The sequence below is a fragment of the Pinus tabuliformis genome, chromosome 7 (genome assembly GCF_031772625.1).
Source record: "Pinus tabuliformis cultivar Carrire ecotype Pingquan chromosome 7, CPIR1, whole genome shotgun sequence".
Taxonomy (NCBI): Eukaryota; Viridiplantae; Streptophyta; class Pinopsida; order Pinales; family Pinaceae; genus Pinus; species Pinus tabuliformis.
The window spans coordinates 1805385226-1805396332 of record NC_142293.1 but is presented as its reverse complement, the minus strand read 5'-3'; the positions used below and the strand labels follow the sequence as shown (position 1 = coordinate 1805396332).

The 11107-nt window shown below is 34.1% G+C and overlaps 1 pseudogene; it reads left to right on the top strand.

Moving 5' to 3' along the window:
- The first annotated feature begins 2551 nt into the window (after positions 1 to 2551).
- On the top strand, positions 2552 to 8302 carry LOC149255577 ((R)-linalool synthase 1, chloroplastic-like; annotated as a pseudogene).
- Positions 8303 to 11107: the final 2805 nt, after the last annotated feature.

Genomic DNA, 11107 nt, shown 5'->3' with positions numbered 1-11107 from the left:
AGCAAAAAAGGATATTGTGTGGCTCAGGAAAATACTTGAATATTTGAAGGATAAATTGATGAATTGAATATTTAAAGGGGATATTGATGAATTCGACTCCTCTTATGGTTGACATACTTTATAGTTAAGCTGGCAGAGAATCTAAATATTTGAAGGATAAATTGATGAATTGAATATTTAAAGGGGATATTGATGAATTCGACTCCTCTTATGGTTGGCATACTTATACAGTTAATATGGCAAAGAATCCTAGATTCCATGATTGAACCAAGCACATCAACACGAAGTACTATCTCGTTAGATATCATGTATAGGCCAAGGCTAATTTGAGAGAATGTTTCACAAGTGAATAAATTGCAAACATATTTGCCAAACTATTTGGAAGAGAAAATTTTGAAAACTTCAAAAAGATGCTTGGACATACAAACACCCCTTTCTATCAAGGGTGGAATGATATATACCCAATCCTTGTGATTATGGTAAATTGTAAATATTAAATTACTAGGAATATGAAGTGTTCATAAATAGACTGGAAGAGAAGAGTCATTCACACTTCTTCATTGATGAAACCTTCTCTTTGTATTTCTCACCTTAATGAAAAATAACACGTGGAGTTATTCGTAGGCCAGACCTAACATACCAGATCTATAAAAGAGCCTCAACTTTTTCATAAATAAAAGTTGTATATTTGAGAAGTTAACTAGATTTACTACACATCATCTTTATACACCATATTTATTATATTCTAACAAATTGTGTGTATAGCTTGAATAGTTATGCGAATAGGTGTTCCTATTTTGCAATAGGAATTCAACAATTTTAATTTAATTATGGATAATTATTAGGTGGATGGGAAGGATTTAACCTCCATAGAATATTCTAAAATATTTCTAGTAGTGGTCACAACTCAAAGGTTGTGATTTATCTAAGGAGTAGTTATGCTATTTTTGTCTTTTAAATTAAATAGTTTAATTAAAAAAATGACATATGAGCATGAGTTATGGTTTTTCTAGAATGTGGTATTAGAAAGCCATGGTTTTGTAACAAAGCTTATTTATAGGTTAAGGGTCTTGATGCTTAAGAATCTTGTTAGATGTTCTTTTAAATGTCTTGAGAAAGGTAGATGTATCATGAGATACAAATGTTTTGATCCCTATAAGACCAATCATTTAATTTGTGTAACTGTAGTAATTACTTGCAATCAGTAAATTGTTATTTTTTGTTATTTTCATTATTCTTTTTCCACCTTCTATTATAACCAACCTATTACAAGAGAAAATCATTAATATATAACAACTACATTTTCATATTAAAATGTTTTCTAAAATAAAGTTGAAATACAAGTATAGCGAGCAAATTGTTTTTTGTTTGTTGTTATTTTCATTAATTTTTCTACCTTCTATTATACAATAAATATAATAGAAAATCATATATATATATATATATATATATATATATATATATATAACTACTCCATTTTCTTATTAAAAGATTTTAAAAAATAAAATTGAAATATTTTTTTTTCAACTTAGTCAACTGTATTTTCCTTAGTTTTATAATTAGTCATTTTTGAAATATTAATTTGTGAACAACTTCATTTCATCTCTAAGACTTATTATGCTCTTTTTTTGTTTATCTATAGTGAGACTTTTTGGAAGCTCTTTGACTTATTATGCTTTTTTGTTTTTGTTTTTTTCAATGTAACTTAATAGTTGTCAATAGTGCGACTTTTTGTAAGCTTTTCCACTTATGCTCTTTTTCTGTTTTTTCTTTCAATGTAACTTAATACAAGTTGTCTTTTTGGAAACTTTTCGACTTATTATGCTCTTTTTTGGTTTTTTTCAATATAACTTAATACAAATTGTCTATGGTGCGACTTTTTGGAAGCCTTTCGACCTATTAGGCTCTTTTTTGTTTTTTTTCAATATAACTTAATACGAATTCTCTATAGTACGTCTTTTTAAAAACTTTTCAGGTAAATTTTTCCAATCTATTTTTCCTAAAATATACTTCTGTTCAAAATATATATAAAACCCTTTATCATTTGTCGAAAAAACCACTAACAGTACAACATATAGACTTTTTAGCCCTCCGAAAAAAAGGATTCGGGTGATTGGCTCGTAGTGAGTGTATTCTCTTTATTGATTGAACACGTGGATAGTTGAAGGCTTAGTGAGCTGGTCGGTCGAAGTGAGACAAGCTCGATTAGTCAGATTTTACAGCGTTGTTTGCTTGAAGATTACGACACAAGGAGATGCCCCACTATGATTGAAAATTACGACAGAAGGAGATGCCGTACGATGATTTGGATGATGGGTATTAATTAGGATAATTTATTTAGTTAAAATTAAGAGCGTTTATTGTGAAACTTTTAAAAAACAATCTATCTCATTAACTATCTTAATCTTTTTTATCTAATATACCAATAATTTGCTCACGGCTGGCTATTTGCCTATAAATAAGTAACCCAGGTAAGGTGGATCTCGCAGAATTTCAGTTCATTATTTTAAGCTGCTTCACTTTTTGGTATATCATATCATATCGAATAGGAATGGCTCTGCTTTCTGTCGCACCGCTGGCTCCCAGATGGTGCGTGCACAAATCGTTGGTCAGTTCTAGCGAGGTTAAGGTTGTCCGCAGAACGATCTCAACTTCCACCCGCATGTGTCGGATAACCGCAGGCGTACAGAGACGCGTAGCCAATCATCATTCCAACCTGTGCGACGATAATTTCATACAGTCCCTGTCAAAGCCTTACGGGGTAATTTTCATCTTTGAAGTTTTTCTTTCTCGTATTCCTTCTTCACTGACAACTGAAATTCCTTTTATTTACATTTCTGAATGTATTATATGGGTCAGGCAACTTCGTACCATGATAGTGTTCAGAAACTTATTGGAGAAGTAAAAGACATGATCAATTTAATCTCGGTTAAAGATGGAGAATTAATCACCCCCTGCAATGATCTCCTTATGCGGCTCTCTATAGTCGATAGCATTGAACGTTTGGGAATCGATAGGCATTTCAAAAGTGAAATAAAATCAGCTCTGGATTATGTTTACAGGTAAGTCATCGCAGCGTTATCATCATTATTTATTTATCCTTCATAAATTTCCGGCGGGTCTTTTTTCCAGTATCTCAATTGTATATTTACTTTGTTGAAGGAATATTTTGATTTTCTATTCCATATTTTTTCAATATTTTCACCACCTCCTTATATATTTTTTCATTATTGTTTCCCTTCGTATGTGTTTTTTTTCATCCCATCTTTATATATTTTGATTTTCTATGCCATATTTTTTCAATATTTTCACCACCTCCTTATATATTTTTTCATTATTGTTTCCCTTCTTATGTGTTTTTTTTCATCCCATCCCATTTTTTCATTATTGTTTACCTTCTTATGTGTTCTTCCTCTGTTTCTCGTCTGATTCGGGTGGAGAGTTTGAGGGGGTGGGGAAGGAGTGACTTCTATTGCTGCTCTCTTCCTCATTTCGTGCCTCTCCTTATGTATTGGGCAGTCAGATCTTGCGCTGTCTTCCGATGCTTGTCTGCTTGGTGCTTTGGTGCCATATCTGCACCCTATAGATGGGTTTGCCTTGTTGCCTTTCGGGGCTATATTTGGTGATCTGTTTAAAACAAATTTGTATGTGGCTGAGACCACGTTTCTGCATATGCTTCTTGCATTTGCGTTATGTAATCTTTTTTATATGAATATATTATGCTTTTTCTTCTGAAAAAAAAATATTTTTGTTGTAGTCTAACCATCGCTGTAGTCTCACCAGATTGTATTTCGCCTTGAAAATCTTGAAAATTTTGGTAATGTTTTGATAAATTTCAGTAGGGATTTTTGTAAATCCAGGTTATAGTTGTTAAACTTCAATATTTTGGGTGCACCAGAAGTTTTTGATGGTGCTGAATCTATTTCTACCTTCAAAAACATTTTTTTTTTTCAGCAAGAAAAAACAGTGTATTTATATTGATATGTATAAACCAATACATCTGTCTAAATATCATGTAACTCTTTGGCATCTCCTCCATACAGAAACATATACATCTCCTCCATATAGTTCTTGTCCACATGATATGTAGACATACAACTCTATCTCATCATCAATAAGGAAGAGGATCATTATTTCCATATAAAAATACACATATATACTTCATCAACATTAACTACAGGGATCATAATAAACAGTATAGTAACCAAAATTACAAAAAACCAAAAAATAAAACAGTCCATAATATCCAACATATACATAATGCGAAAACGTAAAATATATATCCTATCGAGGGATGGGAAAATTCCCCATATCCATTGTACTGTTGTCTAGTGTTAACTTTATATGCATCCAGTCCATAGTGTCTATTAGTCCCTTCTTTGACAGCAAATCAGCATTCTGATTGTATTCCCTTCTGATATGTTGAATCGAGTAGTCACTATGAAAGCCCCATAAAGGCCCAATACTATTGAGCCATCCCTGAAGATGCATTTGAGTGATATTGCTATTCCCCAATATATGTTTAATGATAGCCTTTGAGTCACCAAATATGTGAATACTTGGAATGTCCAAAAAGTAATCCTGACGCCTCCATTCTCCCTTCCGATGCCCGCCCACCGCAACTACCATCGTATCCGTTCCCACTCCCCAGCTTGAATGTTATCCAAGCCCATCTCATCTTTCGTGCGCCATATGGGGAATATTCCATTCCATGTAGAGATTACTTGATTGCAATAGAATATGAACACTCCTTGCGCAAGATTTGTTGAAATTTTTTCACCCAGCCAAAAAGATCATCAACCCTGCCAAAAAGATCATCCGGGCAATTCCTCCACCTCAATAAACTTGTCCTATATTTTTTTTCTCTCTATCTATTTTCTTTTATATATACCCTTTCCATATCCTCATATATTTTTCCAATATTTTCCACTTCCCATCTTCATATATTTTCTACAATATTTGCTCCACTGCAATCCTCATACTTATTCTCTTTTTTATTTTTCAAAATAAAAAACGAACTTCGTTTTCATTAAAAGGAAAGTTTTCATTTAAATAGCTTTTCTTCTAATAGGTCCATCCCACAAAAACATGTCTCAAAACAACTAGATACACTGCAGATCCTCGGCTAATCAGTAAGAAGACGAATCCTCATATTCATGCTTCTTCATATATATAAGATAATAATATCCTCCATCTTAAATTGAACAATTATTTCCGTTAACCGTAAACAAAGATACCATGTCCTGTTTTAGTTGCCTTACTTGGGTCCATACAAAAGGCTGCAAATATAAATTTATTTCTATACTCTTCCCAAACAAATTTATTGATTTAATTTTAGCAGTTGATTTTATTGAACTTCTTTTTCCTTCAATATGAGGTTGACTCATTAATATTGTCCTTATATTTATTAGGTAGTTTACCTGGACCCTTATTTGTTTGTTATGTTTTGATCACGACCCTTCTGGTTATCTTTTTAACTCCATTCAATACTTCTTGTAAATATATTCTCACATTATGAAGATTCTTACAAGCACAAATAACTTTGACATGAAGTTGGAAATTCAGTCAGTGGCATGATCTGCATCTGTAATCTTTTCCTCAACTGCAGCAAGTTGATCACTAATCTATATGAGCATGATAAGGTAATCCGTGGCTGAATCGAATGATTCTGAATTTGTTCCGTAACATTATCTTCCCATTTATGTTCTCACTTTGATAGAGGGATATCTAACATTTCTATGGTTGTTTTTTTCTCAAACAGGGGAGGAATCAATGATCTTTTAAGTGTATCCAAAATCTTCTGATTGACTTTCATTCATTTCGTTTTATGAGTTATGATTTTTTGCAGATTTCTATATAAATGTACATTGAATCCTTGCCAATATTTCAGAAAAAAATTTCTTCCAGTAAAAAAATGTAATCCTAATTTAGAAATTCGAGGAAACATCAAATCTATCATCATTTCAATTTCGAGGAATCTGAAAAATTAGCTTTTTAAAGAAATATTGAAATCCTCTTACTGTTGACCATTTTCTATAGTTATTGGAATGGAAAAGGCATTCGGTGTGGAAGAGACAGTGTTGTTGCCGATCTCAACTCAACTGCCTTGGGACTTCGAACTCTTCGACTACACGGATATCCGGTGTCTTCAGGTATGCATAAAAATCTATTAAATAAGTCCCTCTTTGAAGTTCTTTTATGATAGCTCTGAGCTTCCATCTACTTGCAGATATTTATTACTAATACGTTATACGTTAACATCAGATGTCTTAGAACGCTTCAAAGAACAAAATGGGCAGTTTGCATGTTCGGCCATTCAAACAGACGGAGAGATAAGAATTGTTCTCAACTTATTTCGGGCTTCCCAAATTGCCTTTCCGGGAGAGAAAGTTATGGAAGAGGCAGAAATCTTCTCTACAATATATTTAAAAGAAGCCATACTAAAGCTTCCGGTCTGCGGTCTTTCACGAGAGGTGAGGGGGTCATACTATCATCATAACATGACATAGCCTAATTTACACATATGTTGTGATCTGTATTTTACAATTTAAATTTTGTTGTTGGCAGATATCGTACGTTCTGGAATATGGTCCATCGACGTATTTGGACAGGACCCCATTTATTTGTAGGTCCATGATTTCATCGTGTAACAACATTTTTTATTCGCAAAGTTCCATGGATCCACTTATGTTGAGAGAAATCCAAAGCCTTATTAAATCTGGATGAAGATGGATATATGTTCTTTGATATATAAACAGATACAGTTAGGCCATTTGATGTTGTTTTGTCCATTAAGCCAAGGAACATTGTTGCTTTTCACAAAAAATCTGTGTTAACAATTTAGATTTCCTGTCAAATTTTCAATTAATGTTCGTTACATTTGTTTCTTTCCAGGACGCCAAATATGAAGACCCAAAAACTTCTAGAACTTGCAAAGTTGGAGTTCAATATGTTTCACTCTTTACAACAGCAAGAACTAAAACTTCTCTCCAGGTGATGCGATGAATTATGTCATCGGATAATATCTGTTTAGCAGACAAACTAGGATTTGAGTGGTCTACTGTAAAATAACGTGAAATCTATGAACTTTGTGTGTAGATGGTGGAAAGATTCGGGTTTCTCTCAAATGACCTTCCCTCGGCATCGTCACGTGGAATATTACACTTTGGCATCTTGCATTGATAGTGAACCTCAACATTCTTCGTTCAGACTTGGATTTGCCAAAATAAGTCATCTTGGCACGGTTCTTGACGATATTTACGACACCTTTGGAACGATGGATGAGCTAGAACTCTTCACAGCGGCAGTTAAGAGGTTGTACTGGCGATGACCAATTCAAAGAATTTTAGAAGAATGTAAGCTTCATCACTCCATTAATCTTTAGGAACTAATTTACTTGACCAAAATTTGTGTTTATATGATCAGGTGGCATCCGTCTGCGACGGACTGGCTTCCAGAATATATGAAAGGAGTATATATGGTGCTTTACGAAACCGTTAACGAAATGGCAGGAGAAGCAGAAAAGTCTCAAGGCCGAGACACGCTCAGCTATGCCCGAAAGGCTGTATGTACAGTAATAAAGCATACATACACAACTATTTATTTGTGAGAACGTAATGTGATTATTAGTTCATTTGCTTTGCTTGTGCTGTTGCCTGTGCAGTTGGAGGCTTATATTGATGCTTATATGAAAGAAGCGAAGTGGATTTTCAGTGGTTTTTTGCCAACATTTGAGGAGTACCTGGATAACGGGAAAGTTAGTTTCGGTTATCGCATTGGCACATTGCAACCCATTCTGACGTTGGGCATTCCCTTTCCTCATCACATCCTACAAGAAATAGACTTTCCTTCCAGGCTCAATGATGTGGCATGTTCCATTCTCCGACTAAAAGGCGACATTCACACTTACCAGGTATATCCTGTTAATGGAAGGATTTTTTCTTTGGATTGCATGATTGGTTAGTTTTTCTTTGCATTGCATGATTGGTTCTAATTTAGAGTTGGATAAACGAGCCGTGGAGAAAAATCTTCGTGTATATCATGTTATATGGAAGAGAATCCCGAGTCAACAGAGGAAGATGCCATCAATCATATCAACTCCATGGTCAACAAATTACTAAAGGAACTAAATTGGGAGTATCTGAGACCTGATAGCAATGTTCCAATCACTTCCAAGAAACATGCATTTGACATTCTGAGAGCTTTCTACCATCTCTACAAATACCGAGATGGCTTCAGCGTTGCGAACTATGAAATAAAGAATTTGGTCATGACAACCGTCATTGAGCCTGTGCCTTTATAACTACAAATTTAATCTACATGTTATGCATGGCAATAAAGCCTCATCAGATGCTTGAAGCTCCAGAATGTAGGGTCGGGGTCCTCACCAGATGATTGAAGCTCAAGAATGTAGGGTAGGGGTAAACTTTTTAGTTATGTTGCTACTTTTGAAATATACATGTAATGATTTTAACATTATGGGTCGGTGATAATATAAAATATTAGGTTTTAGAAGGGACTCATGTTATTGTGAATAAAATCATTTGAGCCCTCTTTGTGAATAAAAAATTTGGAAAAGTAATTCATATCTCAATTCTAAAAGGAGGATTGAGAAATTTTGAATATAAATGTATGAAGTTAAATGAAATTTGTTTTCAGAGGGAATGATTTAATGAATTATTTTTACATTATTTATTATAATTTGTGCATTGTTTATTTGTTCACTATTTATTAAATTGAATGTAGATTATTTATAAATATAAATGAAATGCAGATGAGTTATATATATTAAATATTGAACTGAAATGAAATGTAAATTATAAAGGAAATGTAGATTATTGTGTGCATTGTAAATGAAATATACATCCATATTTATATATAAATGAAATGTACAATATATATTTGTACATTGTTTATATATATTTATTAAAGTAAAATGAATATTATTAATATAAAAAATGAAATGTAAAATAATATTATAGTGAAATGAAATAAACTGTAATGTAAATTATAAAAGAAATGTAGGTCATTATACGGGCTAAAATGATCATCTTTCATCAGTCCACTATCCAAACACTTTGAGGCCTTGCCCTCCTATGGAAGTCATATGGTTCCATCTTTTTTAAAAACAATGTAAGCTCTGGTTGCCCCCTCGAGGGGCAGAGTACTCTTGTGTTATCTATCAGGTTTCCTTGCTTTGAGACAGAGACGAAACTCATGGCTATAAATACCATAAATTTAGCTTAGATAATATAATTTAGCCATGCTTACTATTACTATATATATATATATATATATATATATATATATATATATATATATATATAGTCTCTGCAGTCTCGGATCTCTGCAGCCCATAAGTTGCAAGCCATAGCATACCACACCACCGTCTACAACAGAGAAGAGCCGAATCGTAACGATATATTCCGATGAAATGAATCTTGCGAGGGCTCCTACCATTGAGCTCCATTGACGCTCTCCATTTTCTCTACCGCCATAAACCCTAGGGAAGAGCTAAACTCGACGACAAAAACATGATAAATGAAACCTAGGTTTACGTAAACCCTATTCATTCTCCTCCCAAATCTCATTACTTTAACGGACTTGCAATGGAATCCTGCGTAACCCCATCAAATTGACAGACTATGTTGAGGGCTCCATATATGATTTGGATCTGTGCGTTAACCCCTCTCGAGAAACATGCAATCACACATACAGATATGGATTTGAGGTGGTGGAATAGCCAGAAAAGATGGTGGAGCCGAAGAATTCTAGAGTCCCATGTTAAGGCAACATAGGGATATAGTAGTTGGTGGAATTACTTCTCCAACACGGGTGCGGAGAAGCAAGCCCTAACTTCTACAACTCTGACGAATCTCTATTTGCCAAGGATACAACCCTTGAGGAGGAAGAACACTCATTCCTATTTTGAGTTCTTTGGCAGATGACCGACAATCACGTGGAACAGTAAAAATACTTCCAGTCTGTCCCACGAGTCATGGACTCATGGGGGATGACTGAAAGGGTTAGTTATGCATAGCCTTTAACTATTTTCTTACAGAGGCCCTTCTCTCTGTTTAGTTGTATTCAACGACCATTGAACTTTTAGTGCACGAAGATCACTGATCTCTGATATTCGGTGCAGATCCCTTATGCGCGGCTGGAGGCCAAGGCCCAGGACTAAATGAAACTGGGTTGCTAACTCTGGTTAAGTTTGGGTTGTCGGTGTTTTAAAATTTTCTTTGGAAATCAGGGAATTTGGGGTGATAATATTTTTTATTTTGTTGATCCAATCCGGTCTACGAGCTGTGGTTCGTCCGGGGCACGTGCGGTCTGTAGTCCAATTTGCTGATATCAGGTGCACACATTCCTTATCTTTTTGTAATACATATCTGGTCATATATTTTCAAGTATGAATAATTCACCATAGCTACCAAAGATTAACAAAGGTAGACCTAGCACAGTTACTCTACAGAGCCTTTATGAGTATATAGAGTCTTTAGAGAAACGTAGAGAAGAAAGAGAAGTCAAGCTACAAATAGAGTTAGAAGCCATGTTGGATAATAAATTAACATCTCTTATAGACAAGATCCAAAAACAAATAGAAAATAAAATAGAACTATTGGAGAATAAAATGGAGGCAATGGAGACTAGGTTGTAGGTTATAGAAAAACAAAACCAAGATACGAACCAAACATACCAGCAAGGAGATGATGATACTTTATAGAGTCTTAAAATGAAGGACATGAGTAAAGAACTAGAAGAAAAAGTTAATAGCCACCTCACCCTATATAGTGTGGTAGGTAAATTAAATATCAAACTAATTAAAGATGAAATGAAAAAATTGATAGAATTAGACCATGAGTGTAACAAAAGGGCCTTAAACCTTATATTCTTCAGTTTGAAAAAGGAGGTAGATGAGGATACTTTAGCCATAGCCCAGATAGAATTACATAATAGATTACAAATTGAAACAACGTGTCTCACAGAAGCAATAAGGTTGGGGAAATTAAATGAGAATAAAGGAAGGTTGATCCAAATAAAGGTGAGCTCTATTGACCGAAAGTATGGAATACTTAGTAAAACCTCAAGTCTAAAAGGAACGAGA